This window comes from Adiantum capillus-veneris, chromosome 12, assembly GCF_014529385.1.
Source record: "Adiantum capillus-veneris isolate H3 chromosome 12, ASM1452938v2, whole genome shotgun sequence".
In the NCBI taxonomy this organism is placed as follows: domain Eukaryota; kingdom Viridiplantae; phylum Streptophyta; class Polypodiopsida; order Polypodiales; family Pteridaceae; genus Adiantum; species Adiantum capillus-veneris.
In genome coordinates, this window is record NC_140942.1 from 143,763,984 (window position 1) to 143,786,486 (window position 22,503).

General features: G+C 39.3%; 1 pseudogene; it reads right to left on the reverse strand.

Moving 5' to 3' along the window:
- Positions 1-16,275: 16,275 nt before the first annotated feature.
- LOC147446628 (uncharacterized) lies at positions 16,276-16,973 on the reverse strand (annotated as a pseudogene).
- Positions 16,974-22,503: the final 5,530 nt, after the last annotated feature.

A 22,503-nucleotide genomic window follows, 5' to 3' on the forward strand; every position in this document is an offset into this window, starting at 1 on the left:
AATCATCCAAACATTGTGGCTATCCCTACCATTTCACTGTATATAGGTGTGTGTGAGTTAGGGGACTTTTCCCATATCTTCTTAAAAACCCTTAATTAGCTAGTCACTAGGCTAGTTGAGCCAAAAAAATAAAAAATATATAAAAAATATAAGTATATTATGGCCATTTATGTGTAAATATTTCATTGTATATAGGGTCTAAATAAAAGGATTTTTCATAATTATTTTGGTATTTATTTAAATATTTCTACCTATGGTGTGTTATTTATGCTATGTACATTGACTCACCATTACCATATTTTTTCTTACCATTTTGCATACTCTTTATTCCATATAAAAATAATTTCATGCAAGCTTCTCTTATTTTTGGTGTAACTCCATCCCAACAAAAATCCAAAAAAACTAGTTTTATTTATGTGTATATTTTTTCACTATTGTGATTTTTCCTTCCTACATCTATTCTCTTTTACTCTCATAAATTAGAACACCAAAAATATTCATCTTTTTATGGTAGACTTATCATGAGAGAGATTTTTTTTGACCCCTTTATATTTTTTCCACCTATATTATTTATATTTGACATGTACATTTTTTTTAGACCCCTCAATATTTGATTTTTTTAGTTGTACTATTCACTTATATCATGATCTCAACAATATCTTCAATTATAGACCTATCAAATAAGGTCAAGGGTATGTGGCATTCATGCATGCACCATGGGGAGCTCACTCTTGGAGGTATTCAAAAGAATCCTCCAACGAAGAACCTCACAAGGACCTTGTGCACTGGAAAAATTAGTGGGTTTTGCTGAATTTTTAAAGATCACATGCTCCCCGAATTTGAAAAGGTGATATAAACAAAAGTTATAGTTCGTGAGCTGGACGTTCACCTCAAATTTTTTCATATTGTTTTGATCTACGAGCTGTGAGCTATGATTTTATTGGTGGACCCCCGTTTTTCCATGCTATGCAGCCACACTCCCTCTTCCACTTTATCATTTTCCTCTTTCACACACACTCCTCCCTCTCCTTCCCACTCCCAAACCTGCAACTCCCATGTCCTAATTCACCCTCTTCACCATTTACACATCTCTCACACCTCCATAGCCTTCATCCTCCATTTCTACACCCTATGTGTCCCCCTTTCTCTCTACATATATGTCCATATTACCATACTCTCCTCATCTTTGTAAAGAACTTCAAAAAATCAGCAAAAATCCAAGGATAACCTCTACAAATGAAGGCTTTTATCATGAATTTTCCAAGGTTTGAAATAACACAGCTTCATCGACACGCATGCTTCGTCAGGCTGACTGCTTCTTCTTCCCGTGCTGTAAAGAGATGAATGTCAACTTCTCCAAAGCTTCAACCTCTCTTTACAAGCTCATCCCTTCTCTAACTTTTCTCATCATATATCTCACCATTTGGTGAATGATTTTGTAAATACTTTTTAGTGATAATTACTAACTACTAACCACTAACCTTATTGTGAAATACACCCTCTACTAGAGTAGGCACTCCCAAATTATTTACTCAATCCCTCTCTCCTTTCATCCTCAATAACTCTCTTTCCTTGAGCCCACATCCATGTGACTCAAAGGACAAGAGAGACCCACCCTCATTTAAAAAAATAAAATATGCACAATCTTTTATTTCTTCAAATAAACTTGATTAGGTCTAATCCTAATTGGGGCTTCTAGAACCTATAAATAGAGCCCTTCTCTCCCTTGTGAATCATCATATGATCACACTACACCACACCATTCTCAACACATAACACACCACTCTTCAAGCCTAGTTGTGTAGAGTGTGTGCATTGTGAGTGCTCTATTCCATCATTACACATAGGTGCATGGACAAGCTTGTAGTTAGTTATGTCATCTAGAGGAGTGGAGTGTATGCCATACTCTTCACCACACTTGTAGCCTACTCTTGTGCATAAATAAGATTTATAGTTTTGGGTGCAATTGTATGCTGCAACTACGACTCTTCTCTCCAAATTGACTTGATAAGTTGGCTAATCAGGTGGTTGAAGGTATATTGTCCTTGAAGTTTGTTGTGCCATTTCATGCTTGGTGGTTTGAGGGCTTGTTGAATTGTTTGCCTAAAAGGTAAATTGTAAGAGGGTGCTCGGTGAGAGGGCTCCCGTGACCCTAAGACAATTTGTGTATCGGCAACAAGGTCAAGTTTTGTGTTGTCTCTCTATTTCTCATCAAGCTTTGTGTGCATCTAGTCTTTAAGGCTAAGACTGAGTTGCTCAAGTTGATTTGTGCTCTTTACCTCTCTCTAGCGTGGTGAATGTTTGTGTTTGGTGTGTGTGGCTATCTTGCATTCCCCTCTCTTTGTGCGTTTGAGTACAAGGAGATATCACGTCCGTCCTAGTTCGCATCTACAACTAGGTGGTGCCCCTTTTCTTGTTTGGTTTTTGGCTGTGGGTTGTTCTTGTCTCTGATTGTGCTTGCCCCAGCCCCAATTGAGCAGCACGGGAGCCTCGAAGGGTGTTTAGAGGCCCCTCTTCTTGTTGCCCGCCCCGGACCGCCTCACTATGTAAGTTTGGTCTTGAGGATTGCAAACCTATTGCCACTCCCATGGAAAGAGGTTTGAAATTGAGTCTTCATGATGCTAGTGATCCTACAGATGTCACTCTTTACCAAACTGTTGGTGGATGCCTCATATATGTATGCAACAGGAGGCCGGATAGTCAATTTTCAGTCTCACACGTCAGTAGATTTATGCAAAGCCCAGGATCCAACACCAAATGTCCGGATATCCTCTTTTCTTTGGAGAGCTTGGAGAGGATGCAGAATTATTTTTAGCGAATTTCAAGATGTCTTGTCGTATCAGGAGGTTAGTAACTGATCAAGAACGTGTAGAGATTTTTGAGGTGGTCCTTAGGAAATATACTAGCACTTGGTTTGACTCTTTGCCTGAGGAAGTGAAAGGGAATTACACGGAAGTTGTGAACATTTTGAGAGATACTTCTTTGATCCCCAAAACACTCAAAAGCTATGGCAAGACATTGTTTCTCATAAGCAAAAAGACTTAGATGACTGCTACTTGTACAAGCAATAGTTTCTACGTCTTTGGGCTGTATGGGTGAGAAATTTTGCCAACCCTGGTGATGGTGCAGAGTTCCTAAAGAAGGAGAGGTTCATAGCCAGACTCTTTCCTGACCTTAAGATAAAAGTTGAGGCCGGTGCACCTGCTACCTTTGAAGCAACTGAAACTAGGGCTGCTGAGAAATATAGGAAACTCAAGTGCTTAAGGGGGGAGGTTCCAATAGAAGGTCTTAGACCCAAAGGTAAGTCACAAGCATCAACATCTAGGGAGCTTCCTGAGGTAATGGTGGAAGTGATTGAGAAGTTAAATGAATCTTTAAGCAGCTTGTCAATTCACCTTGCACAAGCTGTAGGTCCAAAGGGACAAGCAAAGAAGTCTGAAGAGCGAGATTCACGACCTAGGAGAGTCTTGCAATGTTGGAATTGCGGTGAGTCTAGACATGGGATGTATAATTGTCCTTGGCCTCGTGGGGAGCCAGGGAGACCTAACTTGAATTACCCAGTGATAAATGCAGGAGAAGGAACTAGTCAGCAACCACGGCTTCTACAAAGGCCAAATGGAGCAAGACCACCCTTGCCAGACCCAAATGTGCATGTAGTAGAGGTGACAAACTCAAATGAGGTTGACATGGAAGCAAATGGCATTAAGCGTGGCCGAGGAAAAGGTAAAGAGAAAGAAGGTGTCACATCACAAAGTGACCATGGACGAGAAAAGAAGGCAAAGGAGACCAAGGAAGCTAAGAGGACTCGACGTCGTATCAATCTCCAAGACTTCTCTCTTGGACATGGTATGGCTCCATACAACCTATTGGAAGACATGAGAAGACAGTGGATTTCTATGTCATGTCTACCAAAGGAAATGGTTACCCATTTATCCTAGGGAGACCATGGCTAATGAAAATGCGAGCTTTGCAGGATTGGGAGAGTGGAAAGCTAATTTGCAGAAATGACAATCATAAGAAGGTTGTCTTTGACATGAAGGAGCAACGCCAAGAGGAGCTCCATGACGAATCATCTCAAAGTGAGACGGAGGAAGGCTGGACTGATAGCACTTCAGAAGGAGAGTAGCGGCAGCATTATTGAAGAGGAGTCTTCCATCGAAGTCATGGGGTTAAGGTTTAAGCCAAACAACCAAGAGACCTCTTGCCCAGGTTTGGAAGAGGTAGGTTCCCAAGAAAACCAAAAAGTGGAAGATGAAAGAATGCTAGAAGGTATGTTATCTACAACACTTACAAAGGATGAAAGAGAGGAGCTCAAAGGTGTGTTAAGGAAATTTCCTAGGCTTTTCGCTAAAGACTACACCGATGTGCGTGGAGTAGATGCTGTTCAACACAAAATTGAGTTGAAGCCAGAGGCCACACCTAAGGCTCAAAAGCTACGAAGGCTAGGAGTCATCAAGGAGCAGGCTTTACTCAAGGAGGTAAGAAGGCTTCTAGTAGCAGGTTTCATTTATCCAGTGGAGAATTCAGAGTGGGTCTCTCCCATTGTTGTCACTCCTAAGAAAAATGGCAAGTGGAGGGTGTGTGTGGATTACCGTCCACTCAATGAGGAAACAAAAAGAGATCACTTTCCCCTCCCATTTCAAGATGAGATACTAAATGAGGTAGCTGGTCATGAGAAGTACACTATGTGTGATGGCTACTCGGGTTACTTTCAAATAGGTATCGCATTGGAAGATCAGTTAAAAACAACCTTCATCACTCCTTAGGGTTGTTATGCTTTTAGAGTCATGCCATTTGGTCTGACAAATGCTCATGCAACATTCCAACGTTTCATGAACATGGTGTTTCAAGCATTCTTTGGAAAGTCAATTAGGGTGTTCATTGATGATTTCTGCATTTATAGCTCAAAATCATTGCATCTACAAAGGGTAGAAGAAGGTTTAAAGAAGCTCTATGACATGGGAGGTCAACTCAACCCCGACAAATGTCACATAGGTGAGGATGAAGTGATCTTGCTTGGTCACAAGGTTTCCTATAAAGGCATTGAGGTGGATCCTTCAAAGGCAAAGGCTCTTATTGAGCTCCCATCACCCAAGAATCTCAAAGAGGTAATCTCATTCATTCAAAAGGTGAAGTATATGTCACGCTTTATTCACTTAGCTTCGGAGTTGCTTCATCCTTTGCAAAAGTTGACACAACAAGTAGAATTTGCATGGTCTGATGAGCTTGAAGAGTACTTTTGTAACATTAAAGTCATTTTGTGAGAGCTACCAACACTCATGCCTCCTTGTTGGGAGTACACATTCTTTGTTAGCTCTAGTGTTGGGAAAGAAACAATTGGTGCGGTTTTGCTACAACAAGATCCCCATAGTACCAGAATGCGACCCATCTACTTTGCTAGTAGGGTCATGAATGCTTTAGAGAGAGGCTACACAGAGGCAGAACTCATGATGCTTTCTCTCATATTTGCGGTGAGAAAGTTTAGATCCTACCTACTACCAAAACCTTTTGTAATTCTCACTGCAAAAAATTTGTTCCCTTGGGTGTCATCTGAAATGAATCTTAGTACTAGGATCTCAAAGTGGATTATGGAGTTGCAAGAGTTTCAATACTCTTTCAAAGTAGAAGATAGTGTGTGTGCACAATTGGCAGGGATCCTTAGTTATACGGTACATGAGAAGGAGATTAAGGTGCTTGAAGTGAAGACCCTACCATTGCCACCACCTAAAAGTATTCCTAATTCTTTTACCTTGTTCTTTGATGGAGCTTTTCGACGAGCCACAGGAAAAGCAGGGGGATGGCTAGTATTGCTCAACCCAAGTGGAGAGGTGGTCATGAAAGAGAAGGTCAATCTACCAGGTTCAACTAGCAACAATGAAGAAGAATACGACACACTACTTCATGGTTTAAATATATGCATTGGCCAAGGTATACAACGTCTCATGGTAAAGGGAGATGCACTTCTCATTGTTAAACAGATTTTAGGCATTTGGGCATGCAAGAATGAAAGCTTAAGGACAAAAGTTCATGCCATTCATAGATTCTTTAATCAATTTGAAGAAGTGCAACTATATCATATTCCTAGGAATGAAGATGCCGATTTACTTGCACAACAAGCACTTACATGTGTTGAGAAAGAAGTGCAGGTCATCATGGTGGCAACAACTGTCAAGCAACCAAGATACTAGGGATTGGAGTCATTGACTCCCATTATTAGCTACATTTTGGAGGGTGAATTTCCACAAGACTTCACGAAGGCTCAGAAGAGGAGACTTATGAAAAAGGCAAGCGTGTATCTCTTTCTAGAAGGATCCCTTTATCAAAGAAGGAAGGATCAAGTGTGCAGAAGAGTACCAACTATTGAGGAAATCCCAGCCATTCTAAAAGGTTTGCATGAGGAAGCGTCTGGTGATCATTTTGCACAGGAACTCACTGCAAAAAAGATTTTGCTTGCCGGATATGTTTGTCCAAGCTTGCACATTGATGTTCAACATTGGTGTAAAAGCTGTCACAACTGTCAGATTAATGGAAACAAGCGTCTGTTACATGGTCCACGTTAGTTAGTCCTTGCAAATGGTCCATTTGAAAAATGAGGCATTGATGCTATGGGTCCATTTCCTAGGACTAAAAATGGGAAATCGTATATTCTGGTGGCCATAAACTACATGACGAGATGGGTAGAAGCACAAAGTGTGGCAAAGCTAAATGAGAGGACAGTGAGAAAATTTGTCTACACTCACATTTGTTGTAGATTTGGCACACCTTTGGAGATTGTTTCTGATAATGGTCCAGGGTTTAGAAAGGGCTTGCTCACAGAGGTCTGTGAAGAACTTCACATTCTACATCGTCATAGTACACCCTACTATCCCCAATCCAATGGTATGGTAGAAAAAGCTAATGGTGTCATTGCAGGCATCATTAGAAAAATGGTGAAAAACAAGACAAAGTTGTGGGATGACTTCTTGGATGGTGCCTTGAGGGCGTATTGAACCACATATAGGGAAGCCACGGAGTTCACACCATTTCACTTGGTCTATGGTCAAGAGGCTTTACAACCAATGGAGCTCAACATCCCAACAATACGACTTCATGGCAAAGCAGCACAAGATGATCAAGAAGCATGGATGGATTGACTTCTTACCTTAGCTGAGCTTGAGTGGAAAAGAGAAGCAACATACAAGTGCTACAAGAGGAAAGCTACGCAGGCGAAGGAGAAGCTTGACAAGAAACTAAAGGACAAAGGCATCAATGAAGGAGATCTTGTGCTAAGGTATGACAATCGACGCGACAATTGTTTTGATGCCAAATTTGAAACTAGATGGCAAGGGCCATACATAGTTAAGAAGGCTTTCAATTCAAGTTACTATCAACTTATGGACTTGAATGGGAAAGAGCACTCCACGAAGGTAAACGGGTATCCCTTAAGGCCTTATTTGAATCGCCTTCTACCAAAGATATGTCAAAAGGCAGCTATCTCATGTAGGTATTGTTCTGTGAAGCATGAGTGTAACTCAAACCAAAATTCTGAGGGGCCAAAAATTGAAGACCTCGTCAAGGACTTTACAGCACTCTCTTTGGAAAAGATGCTCTATGATGGTACATGAATATACCATCATCCTGGGGGACGGCTAATGATAGCCATTTTTCGGCTCTCTGTAATTGCCATAGTGAGTTAACCCACCCTACCAAAATCATCCAAACACTGTGGCTATCCCTACCATTTCACTGTATATAGGTGTGTGTGAGTTAGGCGACTTTTCCCATATCTTTTTAAAAACCCTTAATTAGCTAGTCACTGGGCTAGTTGAGCCAAAAAAATAAAAAATATATAAAAAATATAAGTATATTATGGCCCATTTGTGTGTAAATATTTCATTGTATATAGGGTCTAAATAAAAGGATTTTTCATAATTATTATGGTATTTATTTAAATATTTCTACCTATGGTGTGTTATTTATGCTATGTACATTAAATCACCATTACCATAGTTTTTCTTACCATTTTGCATACTCTTTATTCCATATAAAAATAATTTCATGCAAGCTTCTCTTATTTTTGGTGTAACTCCATCCCAACAAAAATCCAAAAAACTAGTTTTATTTATGTGTATAGTTTTTCACTATTGTGATTTTTCCTTCCTACATCTATTCTCTTTTACTCTCATAAATTAGAACACCAAAAATATTCATCTTTTTATGGTAGACTTATAATGAGAGATATTTTTTTTTACCCCTTTATATTTTTTCCACCTATATTATTTATATTTGACATGTACATATTTTTTTAGACTCCTCAATATTTGATTTTCTTAGTTGTACTATTCACTTATATCATGATCTCAACAATATCTTCAATTATAGACCTAACAAATAAGGTCAAGGATATGTGGCATGCATGCATGCACCATGGGGAGCTCACTCTTGGAGGTATTCAAAAGAATCATCCAAAGAAGGACCTCACAAGGACCTTGTGCAGTGGAAAAAAAAGTCAGTTTTGCTGAATTTTTAAAGATCACATGCTCCCCGAATTTGAAAAGGTGATACATACAAAAGTTATAGCTCATAAGCTGAACTTTCACCTCAACTGTTTTCATATTTTTTTGAGCTACGAGCTGTGAGCTATGATTCTGTTGGTGGACCCCACTTTTCCCATGCTATGCAGCCACACTCCCTCTTCCACTTTATCATTTTCCTCTTTCACACACACTCCTCCCTCTCCTTCCCACTCCCAAACCTGCAACTCCCATGTCCTAATTCACCCTCTTTACCATTGCCACATCTCACACCTCCATAGCCTTCATTCTCCATTTCTACAACCTATGTGTCCCCCTTTCTCTCTACATATATGTCCATATTACCATACTCTCTTCAGCTTTGTAAAGAACTTCAAAAAATCAGCAAAAATCCAAGGATAACCTCTCCAAATGAAGGCTTTTATCATGAATTTTCCATGGTTTGAAATAACATAGCTTCATTGACACGCATGCTTCGCCATGCTGACTGCTTCTTCTTCTCGTGCTGTAAAGAGGTGAATGTAAACTTCTCCAAAGCTTCAACCTCTCTTTACAAGCTCATCCCTTCTCTAACTTTTCTCATCATATATCTCACCATTTGGGGAATGATTTTGTAAATATTTTTTAGTGATAATTACTAACTACTAACCACTAACCTTATTGTAAAATGCACCCTCTACTAGAGTAGGCACTCCCAAATTATTTACTCAATCCCTCTCTCCTTTCATCCTCAATAACTCTCTTCCCTTGAGTCCACATCCATGTGACTCAAAGGACAAGAGAGACCCACCCTCATTTAAAAAAATAAAATATGCACAATCTTTTATTTCTTCAAATAAAATTGATTAGGTCTAATCCTAATTGGGATTCTAAAACCTATAAATAGAGCCCTTCTCTCCCTTGTGAATCATCACATGATCACACTACACCACACCATTCTCAACACATAACACACCACTCTTCAAGCCTAGTTGTGTAGAGTGTGTGCATTGTGAGTGATCTATTCCATCATTACACATAGGTGCATGGACAAGCTTGAAGTTAGTTATGCCATCTAGAGGAGTGGAGTGTATGCTATACTCTTCACCACACTTGTAGCCTACTCTTGTGCATAAATAAGATTCATAGTTTTGGGTGCAATTGTATGCTGCAACTACGACTCTTCTCTCCAAATTGACTTGATAAGTTAGCTAATCATGTGGTTGAAGGTATATTGTCCTTGAAGTTTGTTGTGTCATTTCATGCTTGGTGGTTTGAGGGCTTGTTGAATTGTTTGCCTAAAAGGTAAATTGTAAGAGGGTGCTCGGTGAGAGGGCTCCCATGACCCTAAGACAATTTGTGTATTGGCAACAAGGTCAAGTTTTGTGTTGTCTCTCTAAATCTCATCAAGCTTTGTGTGCATCTAGTCTTTAAGGCTAAGACTGAGTTGCTCAAGTTGATTTGTGCTCTTTACCTCTCTCTGGCGTGGTGAATGTTTGTGTTTGGTGTGTGTGGCTATCTTGCAGACCCCTCTCTTTGTGCGTTTGAGTACAAGGAGATATCACTTGAGTCCTAGTTCGCATCTACAACTAGGTGGTGTCCCTTTTCTTGTTTGGTTTCTGGTTGTGGGTTATTGTTGTCTCTGATTGTGCTTGCCCCAGCCCCAATTGAGCAGCACGGGAGCCTCGAAGGGTGTTTAGAGGCCGCTCTTCTTGTTGCCCGCCCCGGACCGCCTCACTATGTAAGTTTGGACTTGAGGATTGCAAACCTATTGCCATTCCCATGGAAAGAGGTTTGAAATTGAGTCTTCATGATGCTAGTGATCCTGCAGATGTCACTCTTTACCAAACTGTTGGTGGATGCCTCATATATGTATGCCATAGGAGGCCGGATAGTCAATTTTCAGTCTCACACGTCAGTAGATTTATGCATAGCCGAGGGTCTAAGCATTGGCAGGCTATCAAGAGGATTTCCCACTACTTGAGTGGCACTTTATATCTTGTCTTGTTTTATCCCAAGGGGGGAAAACATTGCTGCCAAACGTACATGCTTTTTCGGACTCAGAGTGGGCTGGTTGTTTTGACACACAAGTGTCCACCAGTGGTTTTTGTTTCATGCTTGGCAACTCATGCTTATAATGGTTGAGCAAGAAGCAACCTATTGTGGCCACTTCCAATTGTGAGGCTAAGTACAAGGTAATCTTCACAGCTACGGTTGAGTGTATATGGCCGAAACGCCTTATGGGTGGCTGATTTGGGTGTTGGACAAGACACTGCCAACACTATCTACACTGACAATCAAAGCGCATTGGAAGTTGCAAGGAGCCAAATTTTTCATGCTCGCACAAAGCACATTGAGTTGCATTACCACTATGTTAGGGAGAGGCTCTCAGCATGAGGGATCAACTTGGCTTATGTGCCAACAAAGGACAATCTTGCAGATCTTTTCACAAAGGCATTGTCTCGTGAGTAGTTCAAAGCTTTCCACAAAGATTTGGGCTTACTCCCCTTTGTGGACTGATCATGACATCAAGGCATGTCACTTCCCTTTTCTCTATGTGCCAGCTCTCGTTCACCGCATCACTCTAGGGGGGATTTGTTACCATATATATGTGGTAGTGAAGTGTGTGAAACACTTAGGACCACCGAGGCATTTTTTCCCTCTTTAGGAGGTTTTTCCCCCGTGCATTGTATATACGTCCATCATTCTAGGGCTATCTATCTTTCCATTGCAACTACGTAACACACACTTTGTTGTGTGCCTTAAGCTTCCTTCGTCTTCTCCAAGCTATGTGTGTTTTCTTGCAACCCTTATTCCAACATTTGTTTTGACAATCATACAACCAGACTGACATTTCCTCCTTGTAGCTAGCACTTTTGATTTGATGCAATATCTTTTTGTTGCAAAACATATACATTAATCTTTTTGTTGCAAAATATATACACTAATGTTTTTGCTCTGTCTGCTAATAATCTATGAACATTCTTGTACATACTCCAGTTTCTCTTCAAACTTGAGTTTGCTACACGTTGTGCTACTACTTTCATTTTGCAAGGAGACGTAAGGTCAAGTATCGCTCTCCACCACTTCCATGCAGGTTTCTCTTTTGCCATTGGCTGTACAAAATCATTTGCAAAATCACCTTATTTTAGTCTAAATACACTCATTTCTTTGAAACAATCAATTATGTCCTGACATTGGAGTAGAACTATGTGATACAAATCACTGACCTTCTCTGTATTGGACATCAAATCTAAATTCCAATACTCTGGATCGAGCATGTAAGACACATTATGGAGTGGACTATGAGAGCTCTTCCATGTTGCATGAAAATACTTGGCCAAAATTCTTTGTTGTTTGACAGAGAATGGTAGTCGCCACTCCTTCTCTACTACAGACTCTTTTAGCTCCTTGAGATTTTCAAGACTTTGTTGGACTGACCACCATGTCATCCACACTTTGCCCATATTTGGCGCCTTCTGATCAAGATTGTGAATCGCGAACATAACGGGCATCATTACATGGTATCCACCCATTGCACTCCTCCACCAAGAAGCCTTGTTTATGGCCCCACGTAGACATGTAATTTTCTCTTTCACTTTTTCTTTATGCTCAAGCTGCCACTCGTCAAAGCCATGCAATTGAAAGTGTCAATCACAGTGCACTTATTGTGGAGAAGTGATTCCAATGTATAAAAATGCGTGCTAAGCCGAGTTTCAATAGGGAATTTCAACATCACTAGTATGCACGTTATGTACAAATCGAGCACTCTTTGTCATTTCAAGATAAATTTTACAACTTGTCACACTCTGTCAATTATTTTGGCGAACCATGTGGTTTCTTCACTAGTGTACCAATCCTTCAGCACCAAGTTTAAGCTGTGTATATTACAACCATTGGCAAAAATGTATGGAAAGCACTTCTTTATTAATTTGCTATCATTTTTACAGTTCTTTGTATTGTCCATGACTACTTCAACTCTGATTTCTTTAATTACATTAATCAAGAACTCAGAAATGTATTTTCCACTTTTAATTGCACCGAAATTATCAATCGCCTTTGTGAACCAGCATTACATTGATCAGTGGTCTTCTTTGAACTTTAGAGAACTTTAGACCAACCATCACTCACAAATGTGTATCCTGAAAGCAAACTATTCCCAAGGATTATTTTGGAAACACACTCTTTGACTTCGATGTAACATTTCTCCAAGAGAACATTTGGTATCGTGTGATACTAAGGGACTAAAAATATTGGGTCAAACTTACCAATATTCTTCTAGACAACCTTCCAATGATTGATGTCTACCATGACCAGAGCACTTCTAATGAATAAAATCACTTTGGCGAGTGCAGTTTGTGCTTCTTCTAGAGACTGCGCCATTTGAAAGTTTTGATGCAATGATTTTTGATGCAATGATTTTTGATGCATTAGTCCAAGTCCACCTTCATTAAAATGCTTAAAAAGAACATTGCTTGACATTTCCTCTCCTTGCATAAGCTATTCTGCAAGGTTACTTGGTGTCACCACATGATCAAGAGAGTTAATACTTGGCTCTGACTTCTCTTGACTTGCATTCATAAAGAGCTATGTATCCACTATCTCTAACACCCTTTTTGGCGTGCTCTTCTCTCAAATGCTTTGCAATTGTAGGTGCTTGAGGATGTTCACATTTCGTACAATTCTTTTTAATGCTACCCAAAAAATGGTTCCTAATACGTGGTGCACCACCTGATATTGTAGTAAAGCAAAATTTACATTGCCACTCCACATATCGACCGCATATGTTGTGAGCATAATCCCACCCTCTTTGCCAAGGCTTTTTTATTCTTTCCCTCTTTTATACCACTTATGCCGACATTTTGCTCCATTGATTTCAATTGAATACTGAAGGCATAAGAACTAGATATTCAATTTTTAAAACATTTTTCTTTTTTTCAATATATATTGGAAAAACATTCACTAAGAAAGTAATCAAATCTGCACAACATAAGATTTGCAATGCACTCTAGTCAATCCACATTCACTCAAATATATTGTGAGTAAGCATACACATTGCAATGCACTCTCTACACGGCATCATGAATACAATAATGCTACGAATTTGTCAATGCAATTATAAATATGATGATTATTTATACATCCTCTTCAGTTTGCAAACAATAAGACACATCTATTTTCAAGTGCTACAAAGAAGAATCAACTTCTACACTAAAACAATGTCAATTATTTACAAAACACACACAAAAGCAATAATATCTATGATTGGTCATGTCATGCACTAACAATCTTTCATAATACATAATGCACTCCCTATATAAACCAATGGATAAAACAATGCAAAGAAATCTTCAACACAATCATTCAATTAAGGACTACTTGTACCTAGTCAAGGATTGTAGCCCCCTCATGCATCCAATTCAATATATAATCTATTTTCACCCAATTAAGTATTATAGCTCTTATGACAATGTATATCAACTCAAATCTATGATGGTGAAAAATGGAAGACTTTGAGGATCTTTATATACCCTGTACACTAGTACAGGGTATCCGACCCTTGACTATCGACTCATCATTTATATGTGCTCATCTTCTAAAGCCCACTTCAGCCCTTTTATGGGCCAATGGATTTGTCATAATGAGGACGACTCTCCAAATTCTCAATTGTTTTGGTTTCGTACCTTTATGTTCGGTGAGGGATTTGAATATTTTTAGAAGTGGTTACCGAATTAAGAATCACATTCGACGGCCATAAAAAAGGAGATGAATGTACCCGCTGCTCAAATACATTGCCCAGGGATTTTTCTATTCTAAGCACCAGGATAAGCAGGGGTTTTACTTTATATAATTATGTCCCGCCGGGTTTTTTTATTTTCTCGACGGGCCGGCTGAGAAAACTAAAAAACCCGACGGGCCCTGAGAGGAAACATGTTTATACCCGACGGACTAACCAAATCTATTGGTTTTTGCAGGTCATCATCAAGATCAAGTTAACAATTGACGTGATCGCGTATTTTTTTGCTGTAGTTACTGGTATTATTAACGTAATCACACGATCCTGATCATGTCAATGAAATCCTTGATTCCATGCATCAACGGATGGAGTATATGTCTCATGAATTTAATGCATTTCTGGCTAGTTGTGGGATAAAACACCAACGTACAGTGCCGTATATACCTCAATAAAATGGTGTTGCTGAGAGGAAAAATAGGTCACTTACGAAAATGGTACAATGTATGGTCGAAAGTCAAGCTTTGCCACATTTATTTTGGCTTAGGGCATCATGTGTGCTGATTATGTACTTAACAGGTGTCCTACAAAAGTTTTGCAGTCTACGACTCCATATGAATCATGGCATGATAGAAAGCCATCTATTGATCACATGCACATTTTTGGATGTTTGACTTATGCTTTGGTGCCACAAACACAACACAGAAAATTGGATGATAAGGCTGTCAAATGCATTTTTGTTGGTTATAGTGCTAAAATCAAAGGTTACAGGTTTTACCATCTGCAAAAAAAGTGTATCTTGGTTTCATGGGATGTTGTGTTTGTGGAAGATTCTGTTCACCCTGGCTTGATTAAGAACATATAGATCAGAGTTGGAAAATAGAAATTCAAAACCAGCTTCTTAGTGGTGGATGTACAAGGAACATATGGAATGCTATTAGGTAGGCCTTGGCTCAGTAGTACTAGAGACATGAGTATTTAGGGGCCTAGTAGGAGAATTTAGATAAAGATTGATAATACACGAAGCTGGAAAAAGGGAATGAGGCCAAAAGTACTTTGCAAGAATTATGGTACAAAGAAGATCGAGTGAATTCTCACATCCCTGAATATTTTTCCAATTGTAGATATTGATTTGAATGTTGTTCTGATGGGTAAAGAATAGGTTGAGAGATAGAGATAGCAATACCCTCACTAGTTCACAAATCAAATATTGGTGAGAGAACAATTCGTCGTGATGATTAGGAAAAGGATGGGGTCTAGGAGGGCCTCTTTATTTGCCATGAGCTTATGGAGGTGATTAACACTTTGACAAATAGGTGTACGCCATGTGTGTAAGAATGGTGTGTGTGTAAGAGATGTGTAAGAGTGGTCAAAGGATGCACTTTTCTCCCCAAAAAGGAAGTGGAAAATTTTTATGCTTTTTCGCCTTCCATAACTCCCACACATGATATCCGATTTGAGTGAAGATCATAGAGCTAGAATCTATGCATCGAGCTCTTTGCATAGATATGCTAATGATATGGTTTTACCTGCTAGATTTTAAATTCCATTTTGGGGGGAAAATTTGAATTCAAATAAACTTGCTTTTTTGCTTGTTTGAATTCAAAAGCTATCCTTTGATTACTTTCTCAGTACTAAAGGTTTGACTTTCTTGATAATGATCTAGAATTGGTTCAAGATGAAAAAATCTCTTTACAACCATCAAGCAATGCTTACTCATCATCTGCAACATCTTAGGACACTGATACTTTTCTTCAAAATCTGATTTAGGCTCCAAAAACCCACTTTCTTGATTTTGCAAATTCAAGAAACAATCAATATGATTTTCCTTTGGTTCAATCTAAATTGATTCATAGCTATAAAACAGAGTATTAGATCATCTTCACACAAATTTTGTAGACCTACATTAGTTTGCTCAAGTTTCTCCTCAAAAACATCATATAAATCTAAGTTCGGTTGCAAAAAAAATAAATCAATAAAGTTCTTCTCAATCTAAGCACTTTCAAGATCATTTTGAGTTGCGAGGAACTCCATAAACACTTCAAAAAATTATGAATCAACGCCTTGCATCTCAGCTTGCTCTTCACATTCCTCATGCTCAATCTAGTATGTGAGACCTATTCTTGATTCATCCCTATCTAGATTGGAACAAGAATCAATTTGCTTCTTCCAATTCTTGCTTGATATCGACCTGTGACATATCTTGCTTAATATCGACCTGTGACATCAAAAGCTGTCCTTCAAAACATTCAAAACCAAAATTTTGATTTGCTTCATCATCCACAATATCTGGCATAGTGGTCTGATTTTTTGTCTGAATTTTCCGATCATCAGAATCAGCATCTATAAACTCCTTCAATGTTCCTTCAACACCTTTTTGCAACATTTTGATTTGTATGGATATTTTTGGTGAAGAATCCTCTTTAGCTGGTAAGTTTTCTTGAAATTCCTGCTCAGCAAATTTGATTTCAGGAAAATCTGATTTCCAGTAATTCCTCCTCTGCATTCATCTCACTGTCCACCTCTTCAAGTGTGCTTTGAATAACATGAACAACATCATGGTTATGTAGGGCATGATTCTCCTCACAAATAGGATAGCAACATTTTCCATATGCAGACAACATAAGTTTAAGCAATGGATCTTCCTCTTCCACTTCATGGGTATACTCTAGTGGTAGGTTAGGGGTATCTAGGGGCTCTTCTAGGCCCTTTTGGCCAACATCCTTTTGCACCTCATTCTCCTCCATCTTTGGTATCCCTACTTGGTGAATTACATGACCAATTATCCATCCATCCATCATCATCATCACTCGAATCCCCTTCAAACTCATTCTCATATGCATCCCTCAGCCTCTCACATGCTTTCTGCAACTTGAAAACCTTCTTTCTACTAGAACATGATTTTTGCATATCCCCTTTATGATCATCTAGCCATTCATATGAATTCTCCAAGTCATCTTCAAAATCATCTAACTTCTCTAAGGCTCTTTCCATTTTGTTATAGGAAGTTGCTGTATACAATTTGTGGCTAATTTTATGAAGTTTTGTGCACAAATCCACCATGCACCACCTCCTACAAGCATCTCTCTTTGAGCACTCAACAGCTACAAATGGACGATCATCCACCTCATGCTTCTTACTCATGCAAACCTCACATTTCTCTTTCTTCCTTTTAGCCCCCATAACATTCACTTCATTAAAATACAACAATCATGTTCAGCCCTCAAGATCGATGCACTACACCAATCCGAGACCCATTAAATTTGCTAAATGAAGAGCCACAGATGTTGTACTAGGGTCCGCATAGTCCATTTAATTGGTTGATTGAATTGATTGGGATGTTTTAGTTTAGTGATGTAACATTTAATGGCCTAATATCTTGTGTGTAGCGGAAATGAGCATGAACATAGTGGGAATTTCATTGGAATAGATTCCTAATGAGAATTACAAGAGTGCTTGTGTGGAGAGAGCAACAAAAAGCATAACACCTAGTTAGATAGCATCGACAATAGTTTCAAAAGAGAGAGATATTAAGCTAATGACAACAGTTGAGGACCGGATTTGCATGGAGCCGGTCCCCCCTCCAAAAGGCTTTGTATTACGGTTTCTCCCATCAAGAGAGACATTGTAGCATACAATTCTTTGTGTTCCTTCAAGACTAGCTAGTGCAATGAAGATGAAAGCTTCATGCACTAAGCAAAACACTTAGCAAACACAACTTGAATTATCCCCGTTCTCAGACCCAAGACCTCACACACCTTCAAAGATGGTGAGAGCTAGCAGGGTATGAGAGTAGATTGAGAGGAAGAAGGAGTATCTTACGAGAAAGATGTACATCTCCTCACATAATCACTCATATTAGCATAGCTTAGCTTAGTAATTAGCTTGGTAGAGGAGATGAGCATGCATTGAAGCTTGGCTCTTGGTTGGATTTGCATCCACATGCCAAGAGTGTGTTGATGTAGGCTTCTATCTCACAAGCTTGGAGTAGGTGATGAGTTCTCCATTAAATCTTGGGAAGAGATAGTCTTCTCTTTCTTCACACATGAGATTGTGTGAGTGTGTGTGTGATAATGCCTTGCAAAAATCATCCCCCTCTCTCTCTTTGGCGAGCCCTCTTGCTATTTTCTCTTGCTGAGCCCTCATTGGCTCTCCCCAAGTCAAGCCAATGACAATTAAGCAGCATAAGTGATAGCCTTCTGACATGTGTCCCCCTTTCCCCTTTTGTGAGAGCTTTAGGTGATTAAATAATTAAACTAAACTCTCATTGGACCCCTTTTCCTCCTGGCCAATAGGAATCAGGCAAGCCATTGGGCTCTTGAATGCTCATTGGACCCCTTGGGAGACTGCCCAATAGTCTTCTAGGAGACTTAATTCTCATTGGTTTCTTTTATTAAATGTTTTTAAATTAATTAAACTAGATTTACTCTAGATTAATTCTCATTGGTCCACTTCAAGGGTCATCCAATAGAAACTGGGCACACCTTGTGGGCATCTGGCCTAGGGAGCTGACATGTGTCCCTCATTCCCTTTGTGTAAAGGGAGCCTGTGTGTGTGTGTGGCTTTCTCTCTCATCCCCTAGAAGAAGGGATCGCCCCCTCCCATGTAGGGATATGTGTTGACTTTGGAGAGCACACAAAGCATCCAATGCCCCCTAAGCTTTAACCCTTTGGACACAACCTTTGAATTTTGGAACCTTAGCATTTTGGAAGTCTTAATGGGCTGAACCTTAGGGTCTTTTTAGCCCATTTTTTCACATGGATCTTTTGCAGAGCCCCCCCCCCCCCCTTGGATCCCTATTTTCCCTCCTTTGGATCCCTACTGTGGTCGGGGTCTGCTAGGTTAACCAATATTCTAGCCTTTTCTCCCCTGGCAGTTCCCCACATTAAATGATCAGTTTAATATGAGAAAATCATTTAGGAGAATTAGATATTGATTATTATGACAAGTGATGTATTTATATGTTTGGAAATTCAGTAAAAGATATCATTCTTGAATTTATTTGCTTCGACAGATCTGATTATCAACATCAGATTTAGCATAGATTTCTCTCTCTGATTTCAAGAAAGTGTTCTTTTGTCTCTGCAAAATCATCCTAATTTTTGCCATTTTGCACAGTGTGAATCTGCAGCACCTATTGAATCTGTGTAACTTGAATTTGCAACACCTTGTTGAATGTATGCAACCTGAATCTGCAACACTTATAGCAGCAAAATATGAATTTTGAATCTATAACAACACTTTTAATCAAACATGTTCTGCTAATCTTGAATTTCCGCTCCTGGGTCTAACAATTTCTCCTTTGGGATAGGTTCTTTCATAGCATCATTACTCTCATGAAACACAAACACCAACCTCAAATGCTGACACAGAAGGTAATCAGACCAAGCAGATATACCATTATAGTAGGTATTCAACAAGACAAGAATGTCAGACACAACACACAAAAAATTGTAGTAGGTTCACCAAATGTGTTGGAGAAACCTTCAATGGCCCAGCGGGATCGCCAAATGTGTTGGGGTTCAACAACACAAGAATATCTCTCTAGACACATGCTCTCAAACAAAACATAAACACTCACTCCATGATTAGACTCAGCAAAAGACACATTCAAATAACTTCAGAGTCAGCAAACAGAACATAGGGAAAAGATTAGACAGAGCAAAGAAAACCATGACTAAAGCTTCTCACGCATTTCCCTACTTAGAACTCATTCTAAAACAAGTGCTAATTGATGGTTATAAATGTCCAACCCAAAAAGGTTCTTGACATAAAATATCAGAGAGCTAAATCCAACCTAGCCAAAATCCGACTTAGCCAAAATCCAACCTAGCAATATTCCGACCCAGCAATGTTCAACAAATAATCCGACTCAGCAAATATTCAGACCCAGCAATATTCCATCCTAGCAATATTTAGACTCATCAAATATCTGGCTGATCAAATATCAGACCTAGTAATATTTAGAGTCAACAATATTCAGAGCAACATTCCAATTTCAGACTCAACAATATTCAGTCTCAACATATAATATCCAGTCATTAGGTAGCCATTGACTAGCATCCACCGGCCAACCGAACGGTTGTTTTTCGACCACTTTCCGGTCGCCGTCCGGCCATAATATGCCGGCGAAAAAAATTATCGGGGGCCTCCGCCCCCGAGGCCTTTAAAGTTGCCCCTGATTCTTGTCCGTGAAAATTTTGGTTTCCGGTGAGTGATTTTCCTTCACGCACGATGGCTTCTCCTCATAATGGGGGCCTTACAAATGTGTGCTTTTACCACAGAAAATTACAAGGGTAAATCAGGCTCCATACTTAACACCTGGATGATTTTTTTAGAAGTTACTTATTTTTATTGCATTTTCTATGATTAAACAAAGCATGATAAAGTCAAAATGATTATCAACCTAAATGAATATAATATTGCACAATTTTTTGAAGTCTTTAAGTCAGGGTATGGTGTGTTTGAACTAGTGTGAGAGTGCAGCATGCAAAATATAAACTCATGTCTTGTGGTTTCTATACAATGGCTCATGTCTTGTGGTTTCCAGACAATGGCTCAGGGTATGGTTTGTTGGAATTAGTGTGAGAGTGCAACGTGCAAAATATAAACTCACATCTTGTGGTTTCCACACAATGGCTCAAGACCAAGCTTCCTTACCCAAGAGATTGAACATGGACCAAGATGTACAAGTGGCTCTGGGTGGCCGATCAGATGCTAGAAGCACCGACACAATCATGCACACAGCATTGAATGCTAAGTACACTCATCTGATTGGCATTCCCCACGAGGCCCTAGTGGAAGGTACAAGGGTTGGAGCAGCCTCTTTTGGTGTGTGCACATTATACACCATTAAAGGCATCTCTTTATTTCTAAAGCACATTACATATGTAGAAAAATGCTACAAGGGAGGGAGTGAGGCAAAATTTGATAACTTTTTGAGAGAGCAAGGAATTCAAACACCTCACCCCTCCATTGTAAGATGCATTGGCTTTACCATCGAGGCTTTCTGGATCACAATCTTTCCATACTACAATATGGAGGCACCTTGGGGGACATGATGTGTCACTTTCCATTTGTCCACGAAGCGTTTAGATGCTACATGCACAGGCTACAACATGGCTGGAGGTCACTGCCACCAGCAAATCAGCACTTACCAAATAGAGACTGCATGTATCAAAGCACTGGTTGAGCAGATGCCATCAATCTTACACGCTTTACTTGATGGTGTTGTGACTGCTCACTTAGCTGGTATAGTGCACAACGACTTGCATCCTTTCACATAATGTTGGACTTTACTCGCGCAAATAAACCCTCCGATGACCTCATTGATTGGGGCATGATGCGTAGAACGGCAGCCAAGCGCGTATCAAATAATTATTTGCATCCAATCTCTCAATCGGACTTTGTAGTTTTGGAGGTACAATCAATAGAGGAAGGAGAGATTGCAAAGAGACTGTGGATTTCTCCAAAAATTTATAAATCACAATGTGCAAATGAATACACAAAAGCAAGCGACATTTATGAATTAGGATTTCTATTCGACATGTTGATAGACTTTTGGAGTGCAGCTAGGAAAGTTTATTTCTCGGAAGAATTATTTTACCACGCCGATCAAGATGCCATGAGGGCTATTTAGATAAAAGTAGATTTTTGGATGAAGTTAAGAGAGCGGGAAGCTAGAAGAAACACATTTGATGTTTTGATCTTTTTCAAAGAGCATTTAAAGATAGACCCTAATAGTGTCCAGCAACAATCGCTTCTTGAACTTGTGCTGTGTTTTTACTCGGCCTGAATATTTTTGTACTATACATTTGTCTTTTTGTTTGGGTATTTTATTTACATTGAAGTCTATTATCTAGGTTTGGGGTGGTTCACCTCATTGAGTCATTTGAAATATATTTGAATCTATATGTCTCTAGTCAATTGTCTTGTAGTTCAATTTAATCAATTGTCTTGTGGTTCAATTGGTTCAATCAATTGTGTTTTTTTTTTCAGTTGTTATTTGATTGAACTAAGATACGACATGTTGTGGAGTGGATGAGACTGCTGCATGTTGTGGTATCTTTGAGACTGTTGAATCATGAGAATAAATTTTTGTCAAAGATATTGAATATTTTTCTATTTGTCCATTGTAGTTCTAAGTTACTATGGCCGATGAAGGACAAGTTTGTGGTACCTACATGGTTCCAAATGATTAACATTTATATTTCACTGGAAGGGTAGTGTTTCCTTCTTCCCCTTGGTAATATTCTCTGACTTTGTTCATGGGAACAA